The sequence below is a fragment of the Vulpes vulpes genome, chromosome 16 (assembly GCF_048418805.1).
Source record: "Vulpes vulpes isolate BD-2025 chromosome 16, VulVul3, whole genome shotgun sequence".
NCBI classification, from domain to species: domain Eukaryota; kingdom Metazoa; phylum Chordata; class Mammalia; order Carnivora; family Canidae; genus Vulpes; species Vulpes vulpes.
Genome location: NC_132795.1, coordinates 20,448,039 through 20,462,343, shown reverse-complemented (window position 1 = coordinate 20,462,343; position 14,305 = coordinate 20,448,039). Strand labels below are relative to the sequence as shown.

The window sequence follows — 14,305 nt, the reverse complement described above, 5'->3', positions numbered from 1 at the left end:
GGGAAATAATCCAAAAGCAAAAAATATTAGGGGCTTTTTCAACAATGCAAGATCCAGTCATTATCAGAAGCCATTTTGTTTCATATTTTACATTTAAATCCTCATCAAAGTACAATGACAGTTATCAAAATATGAACCCAATTACAAGGAAAATGTTAAATCATGCTTCCATAACTACTCTTTGAGAAGTTATGAAAACAAGATTTAAAAGAAAATATTAAAAGACAATATTTTTGATGCTTAAATAATTAAATTTTACCCATCTGGAAAATTCATACATCCAAAGTGCTGGAGTACCAACTATGGCATCTAACAAAATAGAATTTCCTACTAATTACACCTCTCAAATTTTATGCCTCTTTCCATCACTCATTTTTTTCAAACTCCTTTCTATAAAAAATTGGGATTGGCTTAGAAATATGAAAAACAAAGTAAATTATTTTCTGGCAGTCAAAAATAATTTAGTGATCTCAAATGATAGTTTAGTCAAAGAAAAGAGGATAGAGAGATCCCTGGGAGGCTCAGTGGTTTGGCGCCTGCCTTTGGCCCAGGGCATGATCCTGGAGTCCTGGGATCGAGTCCCATGTCGGGCTCCCAGCATGGAGTCTGCATCCCTCTCTCTCATAAAAAAATAAATGTTAAAAAAAAAAAAAGATAGAAAATAGTACAAAGATACTAAATAAACACAAACCTCAAAATGGGTAGACTTGAGTCTCACATTCACAAAATAATGTTGATTTATTTCTCTAAGAGAAAGAGCAACTTGACACTTAAACTCTACACTTAAACTCTACTTGAAATCTTGTATCCTTTTAAGAGAACACTCTTTTCTTTGTATGATCTGGTAAAAAAAAAAAAAAGCTACACAATACTATATAGTATATTCAATTCTAATATTGCAAAAGCTTTTACAAGAAAGGGTTTTCTTAGAATTTCTAAGGAGTGAAACTGAGTTTAGTATGAATTATTTAAATATTTGAAAGTGATAAATGGGGAAAACAAGGTACACATTTCATCATCTCAACATATGATAGCAGAGCTGCTCTTAGGAAAGAAATGCTTTTTGTTTGAGAAAATACACAGAAAAGCCACTTGTGGAAGGTGAGGCCTTGCAGCATCGAAGGGAAGGCTAAGATGCTCTGGATTAGACTAGGGAAATAACTGTTTTCTCTTTCTCTGGATGGGGAGAGAGAAGGCAAGGGAAAGGAATCCTATCCAGATGGCAGTAGCTCAGAGGCCACAAGAACACCAGGAATTTACAGAAATCTTACAGAGGGTTTTGGTTTCCCCCTAACATGAAACTGAAGGTTCAAACCAACCATTTTTAGCTTTTAAAGGATCTGTCTGGACAACTAGTTGACATTTGGGTTATAGACACATTGAAATACTTGTTCACAAGAGCAGATGGTGTCAAGAACTTATATTCTGGAATATTAATAAAATCATAATTGCTATTATATTTTGGAATCTTTTTAAAAAACAAATCTTTATGTCCTTTTGAATAAAAAAAGGAAAAAACAATTATAGGTCTTCAAAAATGGGTAATGCAGAGTAAATGGCATCACAGATTTGGGATTTCTTGTTCTTGTAACCAAATATGGGGGGAAATATCTCGAGCAGAGACATTTTATATAAGAGATTCCACAAAAGAATATGTACTATATTGCTAGAACCAAATACACCCTTCCCCAACAAATCAGAAAGTATTTTCTTTCAATACTGACTGGCAAAACTTAGGTAGTAGATTAAATCAAGAGACATAATCATCTAAAAACCTGCAAATAGTTCACAGAAAATTAAAAAATAAACTGAACAGATATAATCATGCTGGCAGACCTAAGAGTATTATTGTATAATCTGCTCTTCAAGTACAATAGCTTAGAAGACCCCTTGAAACTCCACTTTAACACAGCCGTAGGGTAAATACAAATTTTAAAAACAGGAATAATTAAATAAAAGTAGAAAACATGTGTCTTTATTTCTCTTTGTCCCCTCTAATAACCAAATGAAAACTTACTTTTGGTGGCTTTTAAAATGATCCTAAATCCTTCAATTATTTTAAACTCAAAATATATAAAAGCTTTCCAAAGAAGAAGTTTCCAAAAGATGCCAAAAGAAAAACTGTAAGCACTACAGCTCTTCAGATCAACAAAATAATCAGTGGCACCAGAACATGCAATCTTCTATGACCAGGAACAGGGTGTAACTTAAAATGGGGGTGAGTGGTCAGGACAGAATATTATAAACATATTTATAAACATATATATTTCTAGAATGATTTCTAAAATTCTGCATATCTAAGACATGTAACCATTTTAGTAATGTAATTCTGCCAAGTAAAAATATGTTCAAATTACATTGAGGTTTAAATACTAGTCATTGATAAATAAATACATACATACATACATACAAACTAGTCATTGTTTTCCAAACCAGTTGTCACAATTAACTCCAGGACTTCAAGATAAGATTGTCCTTTGAGGGAGAATTGACATGTAATGGGTGGTTCTGGTATGCCAATGAAATTCAGGAACCATGTAAGAAAATATCAATTTTTTGAGCTACAGCTATTATCTTTCACTTGGGAGACAGATTCTGAGCTTGAAGGGCACATAGGTAGGCAGTGGAGAGCATTTAGGAACCCTCCTTTTCCACCTGCCTCATTAAGAGCTAGTAGCCCGTTCTTCAGATTTTATAATGGGCCTTCTCCTTTCTCTCCTAAGGAATCTCATCTACTTTAAAAGCCTTAATTTCGAATTATATTATAATTACTTCCCAAATCTCTACTTTAAGTCCAAATTGGCATATGACTTTAAACTGGAACTCTCAATATCAGTTATATCAATACCATAAATATATCAATATATATATTTATATAAAACCAATACCATAAATTCATCACTTTCCAAATTGAAATTATATCCTTCTCCTATGAAATGTTTTTTCCTGCTCTACTAACTAGTTAATATTATCAAGTCACCTGATCAGCAGAGCCAGAAATCTAAGAGTCATCTTTTTTCTCAATTCCTGCTTTCCAAGTAGTCACCTGTTCCTGTCAATGCATTATCTAAGCCTGTTACTATGGTCTTAGTTCAAGCCCTTCTTTCTCTCTAGCTACTGCAAGAGCTGCCAACTAGTCATCTAGACTCAGCCCTCTTCTACTCTGAGCTAGTGAGGCTCTTAGAATGCCTACTGCTACTCAGGCCACCCTCCCTATGCCCTTAGCATATACTGTATCTTGTGGTTCAGATGTCCTCCATGTCTGAATGTACACACACACACACACACACACACACTAACATAACTTTTGTTAACTTGGTTTCTCTCGCAGACTTTTCTGTAAACGAAAATTATAGTAATTATGTAAACCAAAACATACAGTTCACTTGATTGTTCTGTTGTATATTAAGAACAGATATCCTAGCATTCGATTCTTTAGTGATTTTGCTTAGTGTATCTTTTCCTCCAGACCTATGAACTCAGAGTACACTGGGAAAACCTTCCATTTCTAGACATAAACAATTGAATAGGAGACCTCACTGCCCTATGAGACTTTTCCTGAGCAGGAACTATCTTCTTTTGACAATGAAAACAACCCAAAACTTCTTTGTTAAATTCATGAATTTACTGTAGAATATAACAAGTGAAACTAGCACTACAGAAATTTTCTATAAGATCAGTTTATAATGTTAAACAATTGATAATAAAGACACAAGCCTTCTGTGTTTCAAATGAAAAATGCATGATAAAGAAATAAATTCTCAATTCTGTTCAAAATTCAGTCTTTTCTAATAATAATAGCTAACACTGACAGAGCACTATGTGCTAGGCATTGGAATAAATGCTTTATGCACATGATCCCTTTTAATCCTCACAACAACTCAAAGATGTGAATATTATTATTGTCATCATTTTATAGATAAGAAAACTGAAGCTGAGAGGTTAATTAACTTGCCCAAGCTAGAAGACCCTGAATCAAACCCAAGACTATGTTTTTTCAAAGCTGGGACTTCCAACCCTTGAGCTCTACTAGCAAGGGACCAGGAGTGTAAGGGATAATAAGCGTGTAGTTTGAGAAATTCTCTCTCCCCACTCCAGTTTGCAAAAAACACATATTGATTAATAAATAAAGAAAAACAACAAAATAAGGCTCCAAACTTTTTTAGTCCCCGTTTTTTAAAGTGGTATATTTGCTTTTAGAAATAAGTCATCTGATCCTAAAACTGGCTGTATTTACAACGAAGCAGAATGATCTGTGTTCTTATGTACATCATGTCATAAGAATTACAAATCTCAGTTTGATTTTGTTTTTAAAAGGGTTATTCTACAGTATCAAGAAAAGAATGCAGATGTATTGCTATAAACTGGGAATAATTCTGTTATGTGTTCTGAGCTGCTAAAATTAGTGGAATATCGACCAAAATAAATCCTTATTCCAATAAATAAGTCTACCTGTATCTTAGTATCTTGCAAATGCCGGGCATTCAATATTTATTGAATGAATCAACCTCTAGTTAAGTTACATCCTTGGAATCTGTATTAGGGAGAAAAATGAAACTACATTAGAAACCTAAGACTGTCAGAGCATTTGAAAATTGTGAGCTTTCAGGGATCCCTGGGTGGCGCAGCGGTTTGGCGCCTGCCTTTGGCCCAGGGCGCGATCCTGGAGACCCAGGATCGAATCCCACATCGGGCTCCCAGTGCATGGAGCCTGCTTCTCCCTCTGCCTATGTCTCTGCCTCTCTCTCTTTCTCTCTCTGTGACTATCATAAATAAATAAATAAATAAAAAAAAAAAGAAAAAAAATTTAAAAAGAAAATTGTGAGCTTTCTTAACCCAATCTATAAAAATCTATACAGGCTTCTTAAGATGTCAGTTACAGGCAGAGCTATATCAATTAACCCCACCAGTTACAAGGAAGTTGCAAACATTTCCTAGAGATGGGCTTGACAACACTGGCAACAATCAAAAATTTAAATAGCAACTTTCCCCAAGTTTCCTAAGATATTAAGGTATTAAGATATTTTCCCCCTAAAGTTAAAACATGGAATGAGAAAAGTCCAACTTGTATAAGGGGGGTGGGCAGGTGGAGAAAAGTCCTTAGAACAGACCGAAAAGAAGTGGATGACTCAGGGTCATTACTATGACTAGCAATCACTGCATCATAATATAGTGACTATAGCTATAACCTCTGGATTATATTTTTAAAGAGCTCTTTTTTCCTACAATAAATGGTGTGAAATGTTAACTTTTTGGAGATTTTAAGACTACTTCTTATTTTGTTCTCCTCCTCACCATTGCACTATCAAGCATTACACTTTGCTGTTGCAGTGTGCCTCTCTGCTTTCTACCCTGCTGTTGGCTGAGAAACCAGATAAACCAGGTTATCAGAGAACCCAGAAGGTGTCTGCATGAGATTGAACCCTAGGACCTGTTTTTCTGCCCTTGGCTGTTTCCTCAAGTAACTTTCTTTCTTTCATCCCTCCAGCACTAGGGATTTAGTTGGCTTGCTTCTCTCCCTTTAGCAATCTTGTCAAGTCCTTTTCTCACCTGGTATTCTTTTTTCTTTTCTATAGGCTGGCTATGAATACACTCTGTCCCTTCTTTATTGTCTTCCAAAAAAAAAGTATAGGTTCTTCTCTCTTTTGTGAGAATTTTAATGTTAATCACTAAAGAGAAATACACAGTAGACTACAAACATGGAAAAAATGGTTTGGGAAATCTTTTTTTTTTTTTTTTTTTAAGATTTTATTTATTTATTTGACAAAGAGAGAGTGCACAAACAGGGGGAGCAGCAGAGGAAGAGGGAGAAGCAGGCTCTCTGCCAAGCAGGAAGCCCATGTGGGACTCAATCCCATGACCCTGGGATCATGATTTGAGCAGAATGCAGTCACTTAACCAACTGAGCCACTCAGGTGCTCAGTTTAGGAAATCTTAAAAATTTTCATTATGTTCTTACTCCTTAATCAGTATTTACTGACTCTTCATCTTGGATATTACCCAAGCTCACTTTCTTCCTTGCTACAATACTGTGAGCTCTTTGAATGAAGTTATTTTATTTTTGGATACCCCAAACCTAAAAGCAACAGTTACATAGCAGGCTCGAAATACATCTAACTATGAGCTTAAAGATTAAAGATGATGAGCTTAAAGATTAAAAATGTCAATACACTGAATTACAGAAGTAATTTAATGAGCAAAAAACTGATTACTAATACATTTCAGTCCAATATCAATTAAATGAATTGCCTTGAAAAATTAAGCAAAGATTGAACATTTGAAAGAAAACACTGTATTTGATTTATGAAAAACTATGAGTTTGCTGTCAAATGGTACTTTATCATTTTTAAAGATTTTATTTATTTATTTGAGAGAAAGAGAGAGAGAGAGAGAGAGAGAGAGAGAGAGAGAGAGCACGAGTAGGGGGGAGGGGTAGAGAGAGAAGCAGACTCCCTGAGCAGGGAGCCTGAAGTGGAACTCAATCCCAGGACCCTGGGATCATGATCTGAGCCAAAGGCAGACACTGACTGAACCACCCAGGTGTCCTAGGGCACTTTATCATTTTTATAGCAATAACAGTACCCACTTTTTTGTTAAAAAGTAAAAAGAACTAGCTGTCAGTGTCATAGGAGAGCTATGACACAATCTTTGGCTTGTTGCTTAGTTTTATTATGTTTCTTACTAGCAGCATCTGCAGCTGTTTATGGATGCATTTAAAATAAGCTCCACATCAATTTAAGAAACAAAACACATTAACACAGGGGAAGGGGAAGGAAAAATAAAAACAGAGATAGAGAGGCAAACCATAAACGACTCTGAACTATAGAGAACTGAAGGTTGTTGGAGGGAGGTGGGTAGGGGGATGGGCTAAATGAGTGATGAGCATTAAGGAGGGCACTTATTGGGATGAGGACTGGGTGTTATATATGTCAGTGATGAATCACTAAATTCTACTCCTGAAACCAATACTACACTCTATGTTACCTAACTGGAATTTAAATAAAACCTTGGAAAATACTACACTATATGTTACCTAACTGGAATTTAAATAAAACCTTGGAAAAAAGGACGCCTGGGTGGCTCAGCAGTTAAGCATCTATCTTCAGCTCAGGTCATGATCCTGAAGTCCCAGGATCCAGACCCGCAGCAGACTCCCTGCATGGAGCCTGCTTCTCCCTCTGCCTTTGTCTCTGCCCCCTCTCTCTGTCTCTAATGAATAAGTAAATAAAATCTTAAAAAAAAAAATCGGAAAAAAATATTAAAGAAAATAAACTAATCAAATGATCAAATAGTTTCTTAAAAAACTCACAACTGCTACATCTCCTTTGTAGTCTTCTGAACATGTGATTAAGAATAAGACAAAGGAAAAGGCAGTGATTTTTAGCCTAGTACTAGCTAAAGAGATAAAAATGATTGGAAAAAATTTTTAAGTTATATGCTTTAGGAATACTAGTACCATCTCAGAGACATTTTAGTTGGTTTCTAGTCTCCTCCTCTTTCTTTCTTCCTTCAGAGAATGCTCTTTCTTAACTAACAAGTTTCCCTTTGTTTTGATTTATAGCACTGGCCTGAATGGCCCCAAAGTACCACCACACAACATGCCCAAGACAGAAAGCAGTTAAGAGTAGAAAGCAGGGCTTTGGCACTTGGATCCAGAACAAGTATTTACTTAAGTGATGAATTTCTGAGAAGTTCATCTTCTAAGCTGACATGAATTTTAAATATAAAGAACTAGTTAAATTCTTCTGTATGGTCACAAAACCATGGGGAGTGGGGCTGCTGTAAATTCAGTCATCATCCATGGGCCTCACACCATAGGCATGCCCTCCATTACCTGCTTACATATACTCTCTGGAGACATTCCATACCATATCCCTTACGCTCATCTATGAACCCCTATCTGTGCTCTCTTACTTTCATTCCTCCCACCGATAAATCCACACAATCTATACCTAGCTTTCTCTCCAAACTCTGAGAATTAAGTACAAGCATAATCTCAATCATGTCCTTGCACACTCATTAATGGGAGTGTAAATTAGTAACCCTCTTAGAAGAACTGTGTGGCTGGAAGTTAGAAGGGGGAGAGAAACTTATTTTTCGTCATATACCTTTCAAATTGTCTCCCATATGACAAGTAATGAGAAAATAATTTTCTCACCCAGTGAAAAAATAAAATATATGTTACTTAAAAGTCTCTACTCCTTCCTTCTTTAAACTTTGTTCCACCAGTTATCCCTATCCACTAGTCACACCCTCTTCCTTGGCCTATTCTCATGTTCAAAATCTTCCATTTTATTAAAAGCAAATAAAATTAAAATGTAAAAATCTCCCTTCTTCAAGACTCTGGGTTCCCCTCTAGCCTCTGGCTTCCCCTCTGGGTACCACTCTATCCTCAATGAAGCTTCTTCAGAGTATTTACCCTCCCTTTTCCTCATCTTTTACTCCTTCCTCAACCCTACTACAATCTGATTTTTCCTGAAACCGCCTTCCCTTTAGTCATCAATAGGCCCTGCTAATCAATTCAATTGTACTTTCTTAGTTGTTATCTTAAGTACCTCTGGTTCAATACTCTTGACTACTCCCTACTTCAACTTTCCTATGGGTCTCCTGGAGCTTACATCTTACAATGAATGTACTTTCTCAAATCCCTTCACTGGATCACCCAGTTCCCTTCTCTTAATCCTTAAATGTTGGTGTTTCCTAAAATTCCAACTGTGACTATGTTCTTTATTGCTGCTGTTTTTCATTTATCTTTGTACAAACCAACTACCACCATAGATTAAACTACCTCTTAACTGTTAATAACTCCCAATCTGACTCTTCAGACCAGACTTCTTCCTTCTATCCACTCAAATTTCTTATAGGCTGATTGTAATCCCTTTAACTGATCCACTGAACATTAGATGCCTCCTTTCTCTCACCTTCCACATCCAATCCATTACCAAATCCTGTATGGTCTAATATTTCAAATTTACCCATTTCTCTTCATCCTCTCTTCTATCATCCTAATTTTCTACCCATCATTACCTCTTAGTCCAAGAACTAACCTCTTAACAGGCCTCCATGCTCAATTTGTTGCTCTCTCTCTTCTCTGTAAGACAACAAGAAAAATGTTTTAAAAACTAAACTCCTTAAAAAAAAATACCTAGAATAAAATCCACACGTCTGGTCTAGTCTTGCCCCTGACTACTTCTCTTCCTTCATCTTGTACCACTCTCCTTACTCAGACTCAGCCACAGAGACACAGCTTTGTGTTATGGCTTTTTCTTTACTTCCTCATCACATTCTCTCCTATCACTGGATCTTTGTCATTGTTTATTGTACTTGGAATATTCTTCCCTCTTGTTCTTCACATGGTAACTACTTCTCACCCTTCCAGTCTCAGCTGAAAAATTATCCTCAGAGAGAAGTTACCAGTCCAATTGATCTAAAGTAGCCTCTCCTGCCATCTTTATTTTCTAACTCAGCATCTAAGTTGTTTTCTTCACAACACATATTACAACTTACTTCCAGGAAGGAAGAGGGAAGTGCTACCTTCTCCTTTTCTTTTTCCTTTCCAATCAGAATGAGAATATGACAGGAACTTAAGCAACTTAATACATATTTGTTGTTAAATGAACTATTAACTGAACTGGTAGGTGAATTCTTTCACCATGAACACATCTGTCAACTTTATTGTTACACAAAATAGCATAATACTTTTAAATTACACTCTATTTTATTTGAGCTATTCCTTCCTTATTGTCAGAAAGCTTTCTAAAGAGAAAGAACTTGAAATTTGGCAAATACTGACAGAGATATATGGATAAACTTCAAAGACCCCAATAATCTTTACAACATGAATTAGTTACACCTCTATACCTCGAGTAGACTTTGTATGCTCATTTTCTAGCACAAATAAATCATAATACAGGGTGGTTAAACAGGATATCACCAAGGTTATGTGAGCCACTAGTAAAGCTAGGAACATTACATAATAAGAAGCCAGTTACATAAGAAATCTCAATAAAATGACCTATGCTAACAACTGGTCAATTAGCCACCTATTGGATAGTTTTCAATAAATGCCTCCTGAATTAAACTGAAAGACTGAAAAGAGATTTCTTTTTTTTTTTTTTAAAGTAGCCTCTGCCCTAAGGGAGGTTAAAAATTTAAGAAATCTAAGATCTACTAGGGAAACTTCTGAGTTCCATGCTCTAGATTAAATCTAAGATCTAATGGTCTAAGATATCTAAGAGAAGAAGATAACACCACTAGATAATAAGTATTTAATGAGTATTAGAACAGAATTGTTCTAAATACAGTCAGGTGAAGGGAAAACTGCTTTCTAGCTAAAGTGATCTGGTTTCTTTCTTTTTTTCTTTTTTTTTTAGTGATCTGGTTTCACATAGGAGTATGATGTAAGTGGGTTCCTCAAGGATGGAAAGATTCATATAGTGAGAAGGGGAGTATCCAGTAGGTAAAGGACAAAGAAAAAAAAAAGCCCCAGAGCAAACAGCAGGCAGACCCAGTTTGGCAGCAGTGTACAGAACAATTTAAGTGGGAATGATTAGGGGAAAGTACTTGGAGCTTTGAATTTCACAAGTTCAGATTCAGAAGTCTGAACATGATTGCACAAGGCAACAAGTTTCTAAATGGAAAGTGACATCTGAGGGGCTTGGCTAACCCTTGGTAGAGCATGCAACTTGTGATCTCAGGGTTGTAGTTTGAGCCCCATACTAGGCGTAGAGATTACTTAAAAATAAATCTTTTTAAAAAATGTTATTTCAGAAATAAATCTAGAGTCAGAATACAAGATAAATTTCAAGAATGGAAAGATTAGAGACAATAATAATTTAAAATTTTTACTGCATTATACCTGGATTATTGTAATAAAGGCATAAAAGAGTTGAAACAGTAAGAGGGATCTGTAAGACAGTGTTAACTTATGAGTTGGGACTAGATAAGCTTTAACCTCTCCTAAAAGATAATTACATCTGGCGTATACTTCAATCATTTGACTTCAGACCTCACAATTTTCATTGCTCCTCACTCCCTAATAAGTCACAGACATTTGGTGACGCCATGAAGCCCAAACTGGATTCTCCAACCACATAATATATCCCAGTCAAAACAAAGGACTGCATTTACTAGCTACCTAGACATACTAGGAAATTCCCAATCATATAACTTTGTTCTTGTGATTTCTTCTACCTTTAATATCTCTTCCTCCTTCTAACATATTCAAAGTCTAGCCATTCTTCGTATCTTAGTTCAAATGCCATTTTTTCCCAATGCCATATTTCCCAAAAGCCTCAACTTGAAGTAAGATTACTTCCCAATACTCTCCACTTTCCTCTAAACATTTTTAATCATATAATTATTCCTTATCTCCTCTAATAAAACTATATACTCCCTACAGCATACATAATTCATTTTTGTATTATTCCCTCTTCCTTTCTTAGGTAGTTGAAGATCTTGATAAATAATATATGGTAACATACAGTATAATGGCTAGGAGCATAGTCTGAAGACAGACTACTTGAATTTGAATCTAACACCTGCCATTTGCTATTGACCATGGGCAAGTTACTTAACCTCTGTGCTTTGATATCTTTTTTTTTTTTAATTTTTATTTATTTATTCATGAGAGAGAGAGAGGGAGAGGCAGAGACACAGGCAGAGGGAGAAGCAGGCTCCACACAGGAAGCCTGACATGGGACTCGATCCTGGGTCTCCAGGATCAGGTCCTGGGCTGAAGACGGAGTTAAACCACTGAGCCACCCGGGCTGCCCTGTGCTTTGATATCTTTAAGTATAAGATGGAGATAGTAATAGTAGATAGTCCATGAGGTTGTCAGAAGACTTGATTTAGAACAGTGTAAGCACCACAAAAGTGCCTATTAGTGGGAAAATACTGAATATTCTGTGATAGTTGAGTAAAGCTTTATCTATGGAAAGCAAAATGTCAAAAGTAAAGCCAGTTTCTAGGTACAAAGAGGTGTATACAAATTCTTCTAAATGCTCCCATGTTTGCCCTAAGGGTTAGCTGTGCCCTTTAAAATCTCCCTTATGTTAACAATAGATGTTTTAGTTTGTCATTTCAATACTCTGAGATAATATTTAGTTCAGCTTCCACCTAATTTTGATCATGCTTCCAGTCTTATCTCCTTTAATCCATACTCCACAAAGGTCAGAGTAGTCTTTCTAAAATGCATATCCAATGTTTTTCCTCTGCTACAAACCATCTCCATTCTATCCCTTTTATGATAAAGTTCAGCTCCTTGGCATTTCATACAAAATTGTCCTAATATGGCCCCAGCCTAATCTCCAACTTCAACTCTCAACACTTCTTACCATGAAACTTAATCACCTGGCACACCTTAACGGCTTTTTGTATGTCATTCCTTTTGCTAGAACATCCCTGAATTAGTTTGTTAGGACTGCCACAGAAAATACCAGAGTAGGTTAAATGAGACAAGTTTATTTCCTCACAGTTCTGGAGGCTAGAAGTTGAATATCAAAGTATTGGCAAGCTTGGTTTCTCTCTGAGGCTTGCAGATATCCAACCTCTCAGTGTGTTCTCACATAATTTTTTTCCTCTGTGCACACATCCTTGGTGTCTCTTTTTGTTTCTAAAGTTCTTTTTATAAGGACACCTGTCAGAATGAATTATGACCCACTCTAAATGCCCCATTTAAGTCAATCACCTCCTCAAAGGCCCGATCTCCAAATACAGTTACACTCTGAAGTTACAGGGATTAGTACTTTAACATACAAATTTTGGTGAGGCACAATTCAGCCTACAACAACTCCCTTCTTTTCTTTGCCCAGGAAATACCCTTCTAAGAGTGGACCAAGCCTTCTCACCCCCCGGCAGAGTTCACTGCCCTTTCTCTCTGTTTCTATAGTACCTCTGTATGCTGTATTCTGTATACTGCTATCCTATTAATAAACTATAACAATTATGTCTTTCCCTCTTCTGATTGTGTCACTTAAGAGCAGGGGCTAAATCCCTACTGGCACTTAGCATAGTGTCCGGCCCACCACAAGTATTTAATAACGATTTGATTATTAAGGGAAAGTAGAAAAAAGAAGGGCTTTGAAGAAAGGCAACAGTGGGTTCAAATCCTGGCTCAATGATTTACTTATCTTGTAGTTTTGGACAGTCACTAAATGCTGAACTTACATTCTATTTAAGGTAGCTCTACAGACAAATGATAGAATGAAAACACCCAGTTGTGGGGTTGGTTCAAAAGTAGGTACTCAGTAAATGTTAAAGATTCTGAGCTTGCATGGGTCTGACACCCAGTTCTACCACTTAGTAGATGAGTGACCTTGGGTATGTTAACTCATCCTCTGCTTCAGTTGCCATCTACAAAAACACTTCATGGTGTTATTGTGAGGATAATATAAGTAAAATATATATTAAGACAGGTATCTAACACACAGTATTACATAAATGTTTCCTATTATTACATGAACACCTCAGATCTGAGCAAATATGACTGAAACCATGAATTATTTATATTTAGTCCCTTCACTTACTCATTTTAAATGTATTGCCTTGATGCCTCAGATTTCTTGACTGAACAAGATGGTAACTAAAGAGGTTCAAAAACTGGTACAGATAATATAAAGAGCTCAAAATAATCATGAGATAATATATTACTATCTGTGTCATTCCTTATATTGGTGTTTAACATATTTTTTATATTGATGTAAAATTTTTAAGAAACTAGTTTTTCTACCCTTTGCAACTACCGATGTTAACCATGATTTCCAGGATCCAGTGGAGAATAATAATCTTTGGCTCATATTTTCAATTGTAGAATTACTAAACCTTTGAACTAGAAAGGACCCCTGAGATGAAAATCCAATCCTAGCATGCCTTACACAAGTAAACTGAGGTGGATTTGAAATGGGCTTTGCGGGTCATAATGAGCAGCTCTGTGGACGACAGGAATGGCAAGCAGACGGAACAGTCTGTTCAAAAGTACTAAAGTGGGCAGCCCAGGTGGCTCAGCGGTTTAGCGCTGCCTTCTGCCCAGGATGTGATCCTGGAGACCCGGGATCGAGTCCCATGTCAGGCTCCCTGCATGGAGCCTGTTTCTCCCTCTGCCTGCTTCTTCCTCTGCTTATGTCTCTGCTTCTCTCTCTCTCTGTGTGTCTCCCATAAATAAATAAATAAAATGTAAAAAAAAAAAAAGTACTAAAGCAGGGATTCAGAACTTCTAGATATTCAAGGTGTATAGGAAACCAGTATTAGGAAATAATTCTGGGAGATAGTTTTGAATCATCCAAACTTTAAGGTAATTTCTGACGTA

The 14,305-nt window shown here is 36.3% G+C and overlaps 1 protein-coding gene across 4 annotated transcripts in view; it reads right to left on the bottom strand.

The window, feature by feature from the left end:
• The window catches only part of TRAK2 (trafficking kinesin protein 2), a 63,690-nt gene that overhangs the window by 47,357 nt on the left and 2,028 nt on the right, over window positions 1-14,305 (bottom strand). The window contains exons 2-3 of one of the 4 annotated variants that reach the window (XM_072741015.1): window positions 9,048-9,091; window positions 4,453-4,534 (exon numbers count right to left, since the gene is read on the bottom strand). The exons of 2 other annotated variants lie outside the window; for them this stretch is intronic. The gene's annotated coding sequence lies outside the window, so the exon portion shown is untranslated. The remainder of the gene's footprint in view (window positions 1-4,452; window positions 4,535-9,047; window positions 9,092-14,305) is intronic. One more of the 4 variants, XM_026002541.2, reaches the window with a different exon arrangement.